Source organism: Vipera ursinii (assembly GCF_947247035.1).
Source record: "Vipera ursinii genome assembly, chromosome: 2".
NCBI classification, from domain to species: domain Eukaryota; kingdom Metazoa; phylum Chordata; class Lepidosauria; order Squamata; family Viperidae; genus Vipera; species Vipera ursinii.
This window is the reverse complement of record NC_139513.1, coordinates 193,648,075-193,665,419: the sequence shown is the minus strand read 5'-3', so window position 1 is coordinate 193,665,419 and position 17,345 is coordinate 193,648,075.

The window sequence follows — 17,345 nt, the reverse complement described above, 5'->3', positions numbered from 1 at the left end:
CAGTGCTAGAATGCTTCAGGAGCTCCCTGCAAGAACTGTCTCATGAGTCTTCACATGGAAGCTTGGAGTCAAAATTTGCATCTCTCTCTTTCTTCTCTCCTATGTGTCTGCAGAAGGTAGATAAAAGAAGTAAAGATCGTGGTCATAGCTCTCACATAAAAAAAAAGAAAAAAAAGAATGGGGCTTTGTGCTGCTCCAAACACCTCTGCTCTCTCCCATACACATACCAAAAAGATTTGGCCACTGTGCATGTTTACAAACCAAGGTAGTCGCATGAGTCTTGCAACAAATTAGAAGAGAACTTCAAGCTCCTCCCACATGAACAAGAGAATCAGATTAGTCTGGATAAAACCCCAAATAACGCAGCTTCTTAAGAAACAATAGTTATGTAGTTCAATATACTTGAAAGATGTTCACAAATCATTTCAGAGTAGACAACTAGAGCAGACAAATATTTTTTCTTCCAGACTTTAATGAGTGCTTATAGATGTTTTGAAAGAATACCTAGCAAATTTATATGCTTTTAAATGTTTCATATTTTCTCAATAATGCTTAGTAACTGTTAGATAAAGTAGTTGTATTCCATCTTGAAAAAGGGCTAAAATTTTGAGCAGGGATTCTCCAGCTCATCACCAATGCACTACACAATCTCAATTATATCCCTCTTGTTTAGCTAAAATTGTAATCTTTATGTTGTTCTTAACTTCTCTGTAGAGATGCCTTTTTCTGACCAGGAAAGTAGATAATCAGTCAGTCAAAATTGATTTTGGTCAAAGACCATTTTAGAAAACAATCTACGTTTGGAAATAACGGTCTAAAAGTGGCTGGAGAAGACTTGATTTCCATAAATTTTATTTTAATAAAATTAGTTTGGCAGTTTCTACAGGGAAGAAACTGAACCAGAAACACCACATCATAAAAAGGAGCTTTCAAGAAATAATAATGTTTTTTTGCATCTTGAGCAGCTATTGCTATGATGTTATGGAGTATAATTTACCAACACATTCCTTGTCCATCTCTGGGGAGATTGTTCAGCCCCCACAACAGTCATGAAGAATATTCTGGAGAAAGAATACCAGTTTGATGCAGCATGAAGAAAGGAGAAAGAAAAAAATGGACTGTCATATCTTTCTGAACAGAGAATACTTTCAGAAACTCTGCACCTGCCTGTAAGACTTTGAAGATACTCACCAGTTCCACAGCTGTCACTATTCCTGGAAACCTTCACTTCACTGCTGGAAGTGGTGATAGAGTAGAAAAGTGAAGTCTTTCTGTATGAGACTCAATCATTGTGGGGACAGGGGGCACAATGATTCATTTCATGGAGAGCCCTTTACAAAAACCCTCCCTTGCTTACCAAATAGGATCTAGCCACAATTGCCATAGTAGATTGTACAATACAGAACTGGATGGCTTTATTCCCCCCAAGATCTTTGTCTCTTATGACAGAGTCTCCCCCTATGTCTCCTACACATACAATCCAAAATATGGATCCAGTATGTAGATGAAACCTTTGTTATAATAAGAAAGGACTATCCAGAGAACACACATGAAACGCATCAACATATACAAAGGAACAAAATTCACAAGAGAAGAAGAAGAGGACAACAGCACACTACTTTTCCTGGATATCCATATCAATGGAGACAGTGATGGCAAACTAAAAACACAAGTCTATTGAAAAACTACCCACACCAACCAAGTGCTTCACAACCAAAGTAACAACCCAACCTCCCATGAGATAAACTGTGTAAGAACACTATTTAGATGAGCACAGACACACTGCACCAACCCTGAACATTAGAAAAAAGAAATAGATCATCTATACAACATCTTTCAATAAAATGCATATCCATGCAACCTCATCCAAATATGATTGATCACTCAATCTAATATAGCACAAGCAACATAAGCTGTGAAAAGGATAACACTACAGTACATCAAAAACTTCTCAGAAATCACAAACAGATTATTAAACCACATGGCAGCAGTGTAGCACACAAACCAACTAAAGCCCTCCAAAACATTCTAAATAACTCAAAAGACCCAGCATCCCCAGAAGAAGAAGCAGAAGTCATCTATAATATACAGTATAAGGATTGCAACAGCCACTATGTAGGATGAACAGGCAGAAGACTATCAGAGTGCATCCATGAACACCAACTAACAGTCAGAAGACATCGTGAAATTTAATCCTTAATTTCCATGACACATGGTTAGACAATCATTGTTTCAACTGGGAAACAGTGACCATCCTCAACCAAGCCAGGTCCAAAAATGCTAGAGAATTCCTGGAAGCTTGGCACTGTCACAGACTGACCATCAACAGACACATAGACATAAACAACATCTACATACCATTCAAAAGAGACAATCAACAAGCCAAAAAGGGAACAAAAAACCTGAAACACCTCCTCACCAGCAATCAACATCCAGATGAGCACACATTAAGAACAAGATAAACATTAGATTAATAATCAAGAAGTAGGCAACATCCCAGTCAAGGAACTGCCAAACAAGCTTACAATAAACAGCCCAACAAAGAACCATTCTACCAACACTGGCAGGACAAGCTACTAGATTATAAAATGAGAGCAAACCCACTTCCTACTAGCACTGATGATCAGGGCTTTTTTTTAATCATAGAACGCTCAGAACGTTGTTGTTTTTTGCAAAAAAAAAAAGAGCTCCCTCTGAAAGCATATTGCAAGGCTAGGCAATCTTGTCCCTTTTTATGACTTGTGGACTTCCACTCCCAGAAATCCTGAGCCAGCCATGCTGAGGGGAAAGGGAGAGGTTTCTAAGCTGAGCCATGCTGGCTTAGGAATTCTGGGAGTTGAAGTCCTTGAGTCATAAAAGAGCCTGCACTAGAGGAGGACATTAAAATTATTTACAGGGTTACTTCTTTAGGAACTAAACTTTTAGAATGTAAAACAGCTAATTCAAAAAAGCCAACAGGAAAGAACCTAACATTTTTCATCTGCTTCTGTCTTTTGGAAGGTAAAATTAGATAACAAAATTATCTATTTCCTATGTTAACAATGAAATCAATAAAAGTAACAGGAAAGAAATGAGAAACATTTTTCTCAATGTAATATGTCTAATTTAGCTGATGCTAGAAAAAAGTAGCATCTTTTGTATCTATTATTACTAAACCACTTTAAATTAAACAATTCTTAAGAATGAAATATTCTTTTTTTATTGAAAAGTTTTACAATACATTTTAAGCACAAACTCCTTCCCTCCCCCTCCACCCCAGCTTCCCCTCCTCCCCCTCCCCCCCCCAACTTCCCAGAGCTGAATACAGGGTATTGCCTCTAACAAACTTGAGCTAAAATATGCTAACCATCTATAATTACACTTTAAATCCTATCACACTTTAACTCCACTTAAACATAACTAAATAATAATACATTTTATAATTCTAACACTCATTCATATGCTAAATGAAATTTTTTAGTCCCATATTATATTTATTCTGAATATAATCGATCCATCTTCTCCATTCCGAAATATATCTCTGTTGAAATTGTTCTTTCAAATATGCTGAAATTTTTGCCATTTCTGCCAAGTTTGAAACTTTTATTTATTTATTTTTATTGCTTTTATAAAAACATATATTAAAACAAAAAATACATATAAAAAACAAAACATAACATAAACAATACAATCAACAAAAATACAAAAAGAATACTTAACTTCCATTATTCTTAATCTTTCTAATCATTTTCAGGTGACTTCCTCAAGTCCCCACTATCTGCGTTTCATCGTAGATCATCATTAGCAATTTCTATTTCATAATGCTAAATCATATTTAATATCTATCTATGTTTAATTTCTTATCATTTAACAATCATTCTTTCATATTATCCTTAATGCTAAACTTTAAAACTGCAACATATAAGCACTTACAAGTCCATTTCAAACTAATTAATATGACAATATTTCTTCAAATAGTCTTTAAATTTCTTCCAATCTTCTTCCACCGACTCTTCTCCCTGGTCACGGATTCTCCCAGTCAGCTTGGCAAGTTCCATATAGTCCATCATTTTCATCTGCCATTCTTCCACCGTTGGTATTTCTTGTGTCTTCCAATTCTTGGCTATCAAAATTCTCGCCGCTGTTGTGGTCGAAATGCCAATTTTCTGATCTTCTTTCCATCTAGCTTGTATCTGGCCATACTGAAACCAAGTTTGTACTATTTTTCCTTCTTTTAAAATATTAAATGGCTTTAATTGCCATACATTCCTTTCCAGTCTAAGAATATCTTTATATGTAATCACATCATGTTTAAATCCCAAACTTATATTTTCTATCGCATGTTTAGGTATTGCCCAAAGTGGTATTTTATAATTTAACTTGTATCGATATTTTTTCCAAACTCGCAACAGGGCGTACCTTAATATATGTGTCTTAAAAAAGATTATCCACCTTTTTATCATACAATAAATATGCATGCCAGCCATATAATAAATCACATCCCTCAATATTCAATAATCTTCCTTCTGTTAAATTAAACCAATTACTAATTGACGATAAGGCCGCAGCCTCATAATATAATTTAAAATTGGACATTTTAAGACCACCTCTTTCACGTATATCTTGCGTTATCTTAAGTTTTACTCTCGGTCTTTTCCCTGCCCAAATAAATTTATTAATACCTTTCTGCCATTTGAATCTTTTTTAAGTATAGGTATCATTTGAAACAAAAATACAAATTTTGGTAAAACATTCATTTTCACTGCTGCAATTCTTCCCAATAAAGACAATTGTAATTTTCTCCAACTATCTAACTCTTTTTGTATTTTTAACCATAACAATTCATAATTATTTTTATATAATTTCGCATTTGAAGCTGAAAGATATACCCCCAAATATTTAATCTTTTTAACTATTTCAAATCCTGTTAATTTTTCTAGAACTACCTTTTGTTCTGCAGTCATATTTTTAGACAATATTTTAGTTTTTGCCTGTTTACCTTAAATTCAGAAACTTGTCCATATTGCAAAATTATTTCCATTAAATCTATAACTGATTGAATCAGTTGACTTAATGTAATAACCAAGTCATCTGCAAACACTCTCAATCTATAATCTTGATCTTTAATTTTAACTCCTTTTATTTTATTTGAGTCACGTATCTTAATCAATAATATTTCCAATGTTAAAACAAATAGCAATGGTGACAACGGACATCCCTGTCTTGTACCCTTTTCAATTTTGCAAGCTTCTGTTAAACTACCATTAATTATTATTTGAGCTGTTTGTTTCTGATATATTGCCCTAATTGGTTGTAAAAACTTATCACCAAACTCCATCTTCTCTAAGACTCTTTCTCTAAGTAAAAATTGCCAATTCAATTGATCGAACGCCTTTTCAGCGTCCAAAAAAATCAGTGCTGCAGGGATTTGATTATTTCTTTCCAAATATTCTAATAAGTTTACAATATGTCTCACATTATTTTTCATTTGTCTACCACTTATAAATCCTGTTTGATCACTATAAATCATTTGCTGCATAACCTTCATTAATCTATTTGCTAAAATCTTTGCAAATATCTTATAGTTAGTATTTAAAAGCAATATAGGTCTGTAATTTTTAGATTGGGTAAGATCTTGATCTTTCTTTGGAATCAATGTTATAAATGCTGTTTTCCATGATGGAGGCACTTCTCCTCCAGATTGAATTGTTCTAAATAATTCTTTTAAAGGTTCCACCAACTCTAATTGTAAGTTTTTATAATAAATGGCTGTCAAACCATCTGTTCCAGGTGCCTTACCCACTTTTAGTTGTTTAATTGCTAAAATAATTTCTTCAGCAGTTATCAGTTGATTCATCCCTTCCCTTTGCTCTTGTGTAAGTATAGGGATATTCACTTCTTGTAAATACCTATCTATATCTAAACCTTGAGTTATATCCCTAGCATATAATTTGGAATAAAATTCAACAAAAGACTTTTTAATAAGATTTTGCTGAAACACCTCTTTACCCTTATATTCTATCTTATTTATATTATGTGATTTTTGTTTTTTCCTTAACAAATAAGCTAACCATCTACCTGGCTTATTAGCATTGTAAAAAGTATTATGTTTGACATATCGTAAATTAGTTGCCACTTGATCTGCCATCAGCATATCAAACTGCCCTCTTAACAAATTGCTTCTTTCAGCCTCTTATTAGATGAGTTCAAAATAAAAGCCTTCTCTTTCATCTTTATTTCCTCCTGTAATTCTTTACGCTTATATTCCAATCTACGTCTATATTTATTATTCAAATATATTAACACTCCTCTCATATAAGCTTTACTTGCATCCCAAACCATTTCATTGGGTGTACCCTTATCCATATTTATAATAAAAAAATTCTTTCATTTGTTTTTTACATTCTTCCACATTTTCTTCATATCTAAATAAATTTTCATTTAACCTCCAAGATCTCCTATCTCCCTTCCCCTTGTCCAATTCCATCCATACAGGACTGTGATATGATAAAGTTCTTGGACATATCTTAATCTTCTTAACCCTAGGAAAAAAATCATTAGTAGTTAATATAAAGTCGATCCTGGAAAAAAATTGATGTCTATCAGAAAAAAAGTAAAATCCCTTTCTTCCACGTTTCATTCTCTCCAGACATTTCTCAGTTCCAAATAATCTTTAATATCAAAAAAAGATTTAGGCAATCTAGCATGATTTGGAGTACTTTTAAAAGGTCCTTTTTTATCTTTCTGTGTGTCCAGCACTCCATTCCAATCTCCCATTAAAATACATGATATATAATCCCATTGAATTATTTTAGTATGTAGAAGTTTGTAAAATTCTCCTTGTTGATTAGGTGCATATAATCCGATTAAAAGTATTTTCATCCCTTTTATTAAAAGTTCAATTATAATATATCTTCCTTGTTTATCTGCTTCAATTAGGTTAGCTGTTAAAGTCTTCTTCACATAAATAACTACACCATTTTTCTTTTCCAGAGCAGATGCTATAAACTGTATACCCAGTCTGGAATTTATCAAATATTTTTTATCAGATCAATATCAAATTATTTTGCTTAACTTCTTCCACGCATTCATCCAGACTCTCAATACTGTTCAGATTGAAGTTTTAAAGCATCTTTTAAATCTTTTAGTGTTAATGGGGGTGTAGGTGCTGCGGGGAGTGGCATCAATGTCTGAAGTCCAGATTGTTGAACTGGTTATGCCCCCGCACTTTTAGAAACGGTAAATCTAGGTGGTTTGGAAGCCATTTTAACACCCAATTAACTTTTGTTTCTCACTTTAACTTTTCCGCCCAAATTGCAACTTTGTTGCTTTACTGTTAAATATCCAAATCTTTTAAATCTCTTTTAAACCAACTTCGAATGTTTTTAACAGAATCTTTTACAGCTTTAAAGATCCACTTTCTGTCTTCCTCCTTGATCTTTTATATTATTTTCCTTATTCTTTTGTTCTTCCCGCTTTCTACAAAAAAATTTATTCCGGCGCCATCTTCCTCCCCTTCTTTTAAGTTAAACCGGAGTTAAAGATCATATACTTGCTATTTCAATATTCTCCTGCTCATCTCTGCCTGCGTCCAAGTAATCCAGAGTACAATATTGAGTGCAGGGATGGTTGCAGTGTCCTGCTCTGTTTTAAATTCTTAAAACAGAAGAGTCCCCAAGTCCGGAGTTAATTCAGGCTCCGAGGGAGCTCTCACCCTTCGATCCCCAGATTGATAATTCTGGGGGTCTAGGGGAGCTCTACCTCTACCTGAATACTCACCCTCCCCTCTTCTTCTGAGGGGAAGATTCCCAAACCACGAAACAGCTGATTGTCGCTGTTTTTGCGATTTGAACAGAACAACGGGGCTGATGGTCAGAAATGACCACCATCGATGGAGCCTTGCCACCCGGAAGTCGAAATATTCTTAATTTGGACTTTACTTTTACTGTTTGGACTGTTGTGTGTTTTGAAAAATAGATTATTTAGAATCTAGTTATGTTGCACTTCAGTCTTTAAATAATTAACCTAGTATATACATAACAATATATGATGTTTTTCATGGTGAGCTTAACATCAATAACAACATTTATTAAAAAGGCTAAAATAATTTCTGGTGGTATTATCTGTACATTAAAATTTTGTTTAGTCACAATCTTTCACTTTTCACATTCTGGAAAAGCAGTGGTCATGTATCCTAGCAAAAAATGTTACATATGTGCATAAGCGTAGTCAGTAGCATATGCCTTTTTAAAAATATCAAACATGCAAAGAAACAAAAATAAGTCCAAAATATCTGTATTACATCCAGAAATGCCAACTTTGCAACCAATATTTCTCATCCATAACTATGGCACCCTAAGGATACCTGCATACATGCAAATGCTTCTCTGGGATCAGTAACGCAGCAGGGATTGCTTTTTCCTTCCAGTAACAGATTGCTGGGAAATACCAAACATGTTTGTTACAATTTTTTCTGGATGTGGTTGGAAAGAGGCCTAGAAATGCCAGCACAAATACATCACATTTGCTGAACGTGCACATGCAACTAATTACAATCTTCAATTATATGTGATATATCCAGGGCTTTTTTTTCCCATAGAATGCTCAGAATGGCATTCCGGCACCTTTTTTGCACAAAAGAAAGAAAAAAAAAAAGCTGAAGGAAACTGTTCCGGAGAGCCAAATTCTCCTCAGGCAGCCAGGTTGCAGAGCAGCAGAATGCATCGCAGTGATAGGCCTTCAGATGGCTCAAATCGAAGGAAATGTGATCCGTACAGGCTAATTTAAAAGTGGGAGGGTAAGAAGGGCCGAATGTGAACAGGTTGCTTAGCAACTTGCTTAAAAAGTCTCTGTAACTTTCAGCTCCTGGTGCCTTGCCTTTTTTAAGCTGGGAAGTTGAAAAAAAGGCTAAAAAGAAGGCAATAGAGTGCTATCAAGGAAAATGTATAGATATAGCCAGCAGCCATTTAGGGAACCTTTATTTTTCATACACTGTTCGAATTTTGTTTTAATGCCATGGTGATACACAATCAAATGTAGTCAGTCTTTTTTTTATCCCAAAGCGTCTGTTCATTAAATACAGTATAACAAAGTTTTGGATGATGGAATTATTTTTTATCTAAGGATAAGTAATGATAACAGCTCTTAAAACTGTTATTTTGTTTTATTTTTGCACAAAAAATTGTATAATTTGCATTTGCATTCATTTACAAATAGAATATGTTGTTAAAATGTATTGGTGTTGAAATAATTAGTGCACACATATACCTAAAACCAGTTTATTGCATTAGGCAATTGTACTAAAAAAAATGTCATTGTCAACCAACATAATTCATTTAATTTGAAATCAAGTGAAAAATTGATTTAAATTATTTTATTAAAAGAAATTAATGGCAATTCTTTTATAAGAAGTTGCCTCAAACAAAATGAGTTTGACATGCCTGCTCTAGATAGTTGAATGCTCCAAAATAAATTCTAGACCAGGCCTGTACATGCAGCCTACCAAACACCCTTGGACAGACCACAGACTTTTTTTTAAAAAAAAGTAATAAAATCACCACCACTGCCCTGAAAGTCATGTTGCCTAGTGCCTCCATGGCTTACCATGACCATGAACTCCAACACTGTAGATGCTCCTCTAGTCACCAAATAATTGATTAGCCCACCAGCATTCCTTTGCAGACCACAAAGATTTTTAATTTATCAGTGTGGGCCTTTCCCTTCTACAAGTTGCACAGACCTCTTCTAGATTTTCCTCTTGCCTTTCCGAGTTAACTCCTTGGTCTGTCATTGAGCAAGAATTGACTTTGTAGGGAAGCATATTATCATTTGATGTATATTTAACATATGCTCTACCATTATTTACCAATTATATAATATTTGTATGCAATTCACATGGTGAGATTTGGGGCAACTTACAATATTTTTAAAATCATAAGATTAAAACACAAAAGCAAGGCTTTTTTTCTCATAGAACACTCAGAATGGAATTCTGGCACCCTTTTTTTGCACACACACAAAAAAGCTTTTGCACAAGCTATGCTACTCACTCTATTGGCTTTCAAAAGCCTATTGGCTTTCAAAAGCCTATTGGCTTTTGAAAGCCAATATTAATTGCTGCTGAGCATGCCAAAAGACCTGGCCAGCAAATGTTGCACTGGTAAGTTGTCTGCAGTGAAGGTGAGTTGGCAGGAACTTTGCATCCCTCCCTGCTGCCCAACTCCACCAACTCAACTAGGTAAGTAAGAGAGGACAAGGAGTGGGAGGTGGGTTCTGTGGAGTCCATGTGCACTCCTTCCTTGTGCTCACCTGTGTCAGCCAGGCTGGTGGCCTACCTGGTGCTGGACCTGTGCCACCGTCGCCTCGCCCTGCATGCCTAAGTGGCTGCCCTGCATTGGCTGGCCTGCCACACCTCCGCCATCCGCCCTGCGCAGCCCCGCCATATAGAGCAGGCCCTGCTGCTCCCACAGCACCAGCCGCACTGACTGTGGCCCCAGGGGGCAGCCCCCCAACACCCCTCGCACTCATGTCTGCAGCAGCGCCCCCCCGCCTCATGTGCCCACCAAGATGAGAGTTCCGGCACCTTTTTTTTTTAGAAAAAAAGCACTGCTGATGATGTTACCTAGTTTGGGTAATGAAATTTCTGCAAGAAAACAACCAAGTTCAGGAAGCACCAAGGACCACTCATTTCAACCCTGAGCTACAAATATTCTCCTCAAAACAGGACCTTAATTGAGCCTGGAATTATGGTTGTAACTTGTGCTGGTTGTTAAACAGGTCATCATGTGACTGGACTAATTTTACAGCTTTTTTGCAGTAGTCATTAAGTAAATCACAATGTTAAATGAATCTGCAGTTGTTAAGCAAATACTGCAGTCAATTAAGAGAACCCGCAGTCCACAACAGGCGTTTTTGACAGAAACCGAAAATAAATGCAGGTTTCCAGCAAAAAAAATGACAAAAGTTGCATTTGCATGAATGCAGGATGCTGCAGACGTAACTGTAGGCTGGTTGCTGAGTGCCCAAAATGTGATTGGGTGACCATGGGAGGGCAGCTGTCAGAACTTCAAATCCAGGTTGTAAGTATCTTTTTTCTGTGTCATCATAACTCTAAATGTTCACAAGTCAAGGACTACTTGTATATGAGTATATAAACTGGTCTCTTCATACATTCTCTTTAGTGAAGCATGCAAACCAGCATTTGTATTTCTTGCATTAGGTGGGGAGAGCACATCTTTCTCCTTCTCTCCTGGCCACTTTTTACAAAGGCACAATTGGGAGCATTTTAACAAACTGCATCACTCTTTGGTTTGGTGGTAGCAGTGCCTCAGATACCATACAGAGCACGGTAAGGACAGCTGTAGAGCTCGAAGCATTGTTAGAGACCCCACACACCCACTTCATGGTCTGTTCTGCTTCTGTGCTCTGGGAGGAGGTTTCAAAGTATTTATAGCAGAACTACTAGATTCTGTAACAGCTTTGTTCCTTGTGCTATCTGTCTTGTAAATTCACAGGATTACTGTTTTTTGGCCACATACAGGGCTTTTTTTTGTCATAGAATGTTCAGAACGGCATTCTGGCACCTTTTTTTGCAAAAAAAAGCTTTTTTTTATTAAAAAGTTTTTCAATACATTTTATCTTTAACAAAACAACCCCTCCCTACCCCCATCCCCCCTTCCCAACCCAACCCTCCCCCCTCCCCTTGCCCCCTCCCCAACTTCCCAGAGCTAAATACAAGGTATAAAAGTAAAAAACAATCATAAACTACCTTATGCTAACAACAATAAACTATTAAGTCTATCGCACTTTAGCTCTATAAAATAACTACAAGCAATATAAATGTCACATCGATACTTATTCAAATGCTAAATGAAACTTTTTAGTCCCATATTTATTCTGGATATAATCAATCCATTTTTTCCACTCCAAGATATATCGTTGTTGCGAATGGTCTTTCAAAAGCTTTTGCACAAGCTGTGCTGCTATTGGTTTAAGCCTATTGCAGGCTTTGCTCTTTTATGACTTATGGACTTCAACTCCTAGAATTCCTGAGTCAGCTATGCTATTGGCTTTCAAAAGCCAATCGGAATTGCTACTGAACTTGCCAAAAGACCCGGCCGGCAAATGTTGCACAGGCAAATTGCAGCGAAGGCAGGAACTTTGCACTCCTCCCTGCTCCCCAACTACACCATCTCAACTAGGTAAGTAAGATATTATTTGCAAATAGGATATCCAAGTATGATTCAAGGAAATTTTCCCTGCATGGAGGGAGTAGTGGTTTGTTTCACTTTGTTTTACTTTTCAAATTGCTGTAGGGAAGAAATGATGATTAGAAAAAGGCAGGAAGTTATTTTTATTAGGAAGAATTCATTTATCCCATGCTAGATCTTTGGGAGCTTAGTACCACCAGCACAGAACATTTGGTCTTCTGAAACTTATTCAAATTCAATTCCTGATAGTGGCATTTTAAAAAAAAATGCTATTTATTAAATTTATATGCTGACTATCTCACCAGGATGACTCTGAAGTCAACTGTGAATCCATGCACAGTGGGGCCATTAACCCTATTTTTTCCACTTTATCAAAAAGGAGACTATGATTTACTTTATCAAATCCCTTTAAATTAACTTCAGCCCTTACAACTGCTAGCAACCCTGGCTCTCAATTATTATAATGAGAGGCTATTGTATTGTGAAAAAAAGGAAAAAATCTGTGTTGAATTGCTTTAACACACTATATTTAAAAGTTGATATTTCCAAAAAGAAAAACAAAAAACAAAGAAAAATAACAGAAGGAAAAGTCCAAGAAACAGAAATGGTTCATCCAATGGAAAAGTGATTCATACATTAGCTCAGAAGAAATAAAATTTTGGAAACAAAAGCAACAAAGAACAACAGATTTGTTCCAGGTTCAAACAAGCCCCATTAAAAAAAATGAAAGACACCAACTCAGCCCTAAATGTCAGCTGACGTTATGTGTCAGGAAGTGTTCCCAAAACCACATTAAGTCCTTGCACAGATCTTCCATATTCTTTGTACATTTCAGTTAAGAATCTCATCTCTTTCTTTCTCTCTCTCACTCACTCACCCATAATGTCTTCTATTTTGAAAATGCTATTATAGAAATGGCTAGTTTATAATATTATAGAAAAGCAAAAAGTTGAGGTTCGATGTTAATGCTTCCTTCTACTCCTGCAACAGAGGAAGTCAGAAGTCAGTGCCTTTTCTTTTTCCCTTCTCCCCCTCACTTTACCCTTTTTCACTCACCCTTTGCTCAAAAAAGCCTCCCACTCACTCACACTTTGCTCACAAAAGTCTCCAGTCACTCTCACTCACTCCTCCGTCTCTTTCAAAGGCACCTCATTCAGTCTCTCCCCCACTCACTCCATCTCTTTCAAAGACATCTTGCTCGCTCACTTACTGCCCTCTCGCTTCAAAATGCCATTTGCTCGTTCACTCACTCACTTACTGCCCCGTTGCTTCTAAACGCTTCCAAATGCTTCCAAATGCCATTTGCTCATTCACTCACTCACTGCCCAGTTGCTTATAAATGTTTCCAAACGCCACTTGTTCAATCACTTACTGTGTTTGGAAGCGACGGGGCAGTAAGTGAATGAGTGCCAGGGCCAGAGGCCATCAGCTGTTTGGCACTGGAGACGCCGGGTGGCCTGATGCATTGCTCCACGGCTGGGGCATCTTCAGCTGGTGTCAGGGATGGTGCCATCAGCTGTTCAGCGCCAGAGACTGCTGCCACAAGTAACAGAGCTCTGGGTCAGGGTTCAGAGCAGCTCCATGTGGGGGCTTAGCATGGGCTGCGGCGTGGCAACTGCAGGGAGGGGAATCCCCATGGCAGCCGTGGGGAGGAGAATCCCCGTGGCCTGTGGCTCCAAGCCTCAGGGGTAGGGGTGCAAAGGACAGGCAGCGACGCCATAGCAAGAGGGGGTTCTTACAGACACCGGCATCGCTCCCAGTGACAGCACCTCTGAGTTCCGGCACCTTTTTTTTTTTAGAAAAAAAGCCCTGGCCACATATATGTATACATCGAACTAAACTGATTTTTCTCTGTGTCATATACAGTATGTGTATGTGGGTATATGCATAATGGTATTTTTTTTGACAGCTGGATGCAATCAAATTTCATTTTAATGTATACTGATTAGTGTACATTTAAAGTGACCAGTTATTAAAACTTCCTGTGAGAAATGTCTCAGATGTAGCAAGTGGAAGATGTTTAAGATGTGGTTGGAGTGAGTCTTTGACACTGCCCTAGTCATTGTTCTGAATTTCCATACTGGGTATGTGTGCATGTTTGTTAGGAGTCAAACAATAACTGTGGGAATCGATAGTTTCATATATAGATATATATGAATAGATACAAACAGAAAAATAGGAATGTAAAGCAATAATGGCCCCTAAGGCTTTCACAGGGCAGATTCCACTTCATCAAGGGCAGCCATGTTATCCAAATAGTGTTTCCAGAGATTTTTGTTTAATACACACCCTTCCTGTCTCGTTCATAACGTTTCCAGGCAATCCAGACACAACTGTTTTCCATTTGGATTTCTCTTGTCTTTTTATATCATTTATTTTGTGTATTTAACAGACAAAGTTTATTTGGGAAGAAAAGATTAAATAGCTGTACAGAAATGTTTGAGGGCCTGGAACTATGCCAGGTTGGCATGATAGATATGCTTAATGATATATAAAAACATAAAAGAAAACTTTATGAACAGTGTTGTGTAGTGGGTTCTGGAGAGCAGGAAGGATGCCGAGACGATGAGTACAACATATCAGCTCTTTATTGGTGGAAGTGACTGTACTGGGGAATAGGGGCTACCTGCACTCTTTATATACCTGGCCAGTACCTGGCCAGGTACTCAACCAACCAATCGGTTTGAACCTCTGTTTCCCACTGAAATGCTTCCCGCCAAAACAGTTACAGTTTAACGCCTCCTGGTTGTGACTCTTATACACAGCTTTAGGTATTCCAATAAAGCCTAATACATAACAAACAGAATGATCAGAAGCTCAGGAAATGAAAAAAAAAGTAGCAACAGTACTATACAAAATTTGTCACCCTTTGCTGCGATCACCCTTATATTTAATTTAGTTTGGAGGCTGTTTATGCAATTTGCAGTTAATAAGGTAAGTATTTTATAAAGCAGGTTCTGCTCTAAGATTGTCTCTAAAATGCCTCTGGATTTTTTTGGCTATTTTGGAAAACAGACCAACACAGTTGTCCTTCTGGAATGTGGGTCTTAAATTTGTGAGATAGATTCTTCACATTCATCTTAGGAAAAAGAAGAGATCAACAGATTTAGCTGAAATTACTCAAGATTATGAGAATAAATAATGAGGTTCTGGAGACAGAAGAAGAGAGAAATCACCCAGACAGAGAGCCTGAACTGACAGAGACCTCTGATTTAGTTCATTTTTCCTCATTAAGAGATAAAAAGTCCCAACATTTTCCAAAAAGTTTGTTCATTTATGAAGTTATCTTTTGTGTTAATGAGAGATGATTAACACACTAGTGAATTTGTCTCCAGCCGATAAGCTATCTGGGATATTCTTGTAATTCTCTTTAATACTGTGTTAAACACACAGCTGTACTTTGGCCAGGGAACCAGACTGACAGTCCTAGGTAAGTTCATCAAAGATTATTTTGTGAGGTTTTCTTGCTTGAGCCCTGTTAAATACATGAGATTAGTGGAAGTGAGTGGTTCAGCTTGCTTAGAAAAACTTTAGAATTTTATAATTGTACACCGAAAGTTAAAAATGATAACTCTTTTCTAAAAGAAAATACATTAATAAATTTTAGTGATCATCAAGCTCCACCTTGATCATAAGATTATACATAATTATTAATTTTAATTAAACACTGAATATACTGGATGCATGTAATTAGGTTCTAGTTTTTTCTAGGTGGAGACTTTGAAATGGAGCAAAGCACAGCCAAGTCAAGCCTTGCTTGTTGTTTCCTCCCTATTTCTCCTCCTTTGCATGTCAACTGACAACTGAATGCCTTTTGGGATGTGAGGCTGCGTTCAAGCTATAGCTGGAGAGTGAGAGGGGGGAGGGAGGGAGGGAGAGAGGGGGGAAAAAGAGATTCAGGAGACTGAGCAACCCCGACCAGAATTACCGTTCATTTTATTTGGTGATTTCACCACTGTGTACATATGCTGAGCTGAATTTTGGAAAAGGAACTCAACTCACAGTACTCGGTAAGAAAAAAATATAGCTTATTATTACAAACAAGACTGAATTTCTTAAAATGTTAATGAATGTTTGATCAATTCTTGGTCTAGAATGTAGAAATCCATGTAATTGCCACTCAAAACGCGTATGGCTGAAGTACAAATTGCTTCCAGCTTTCATTCCTCCACATAAAATGCGTTAATCTCATGAACATCTCCTTTGGCTTTACTTGACCATCATAGGATCTATTGTCTGAAAAGAATCAATCATGCATGTTAGGATATGTGGGTCTTCCCTTTCTCTCTCTCTCTCTCTCTCTCTCTCTCTCTCTCTCTCTCTCTTTCTCCTTTTTCAGTCCCATGAAAATCTTTTGGGTTTCTACGATTTGTTTAAAGAGGAAAGATTGTTAGCAAATTTCACATAAATACACTCTTGGCTGAGGCTGACTAATAAAATATTCAGGGAGTTTAATTAATTTATTTTATTTTATTAAAACATTTACATAGCCACCCATTTTTCAACCAACTCTGGGCAGCGCCCAATCAAAAATTAAAAGACCTATAAAATCATATTAAAGCTATAAAACTCAACTAGTTAAAACATTAATGTTCTATGTTCTCTGATGGAATTTGATTGCCAACATCTGTCTCTTCATATTTATCAATAGGTCTGTTGGCAATTGTTTACTAAATATTAGATATAATTGGGGGAGAATCCAATACAAATTATGCTAACCTTCTATAAAAGAGAAACAGAAGAGATTGAAACTTTAGGGGAGATTAAAACTGGACTTGAATCCTTTCTTATTTGTGCTTTACTCTTCCCCTAAAGAAGTCATTTCTATTTATGGAGTCCTGGTCAATAGAGAAAACAATGGATTGAGAAAAATTACTGATGGGTAAATCAAAAGTCTCTGTAAAGGAAGAATTTGATTCCTGCTTTTCATATTGCACCTAATTTTTCCCCCACATTGATCCTTGTTTTGCAGTGATCAGTCAGTTGACAGATTCACTGCTGCCACATCTAGTTTAGTCTGAAAATTTGTGATGTGTTAAGAAAATTCTATAAATCGGGTATGGTCCAATTCATACTCTGTTTGGGTCTATTCCCTGTTTCTGTCTTGCTCTGACCCATAACCCTCCCCACCACACACACACACAGAAGTCATACTGG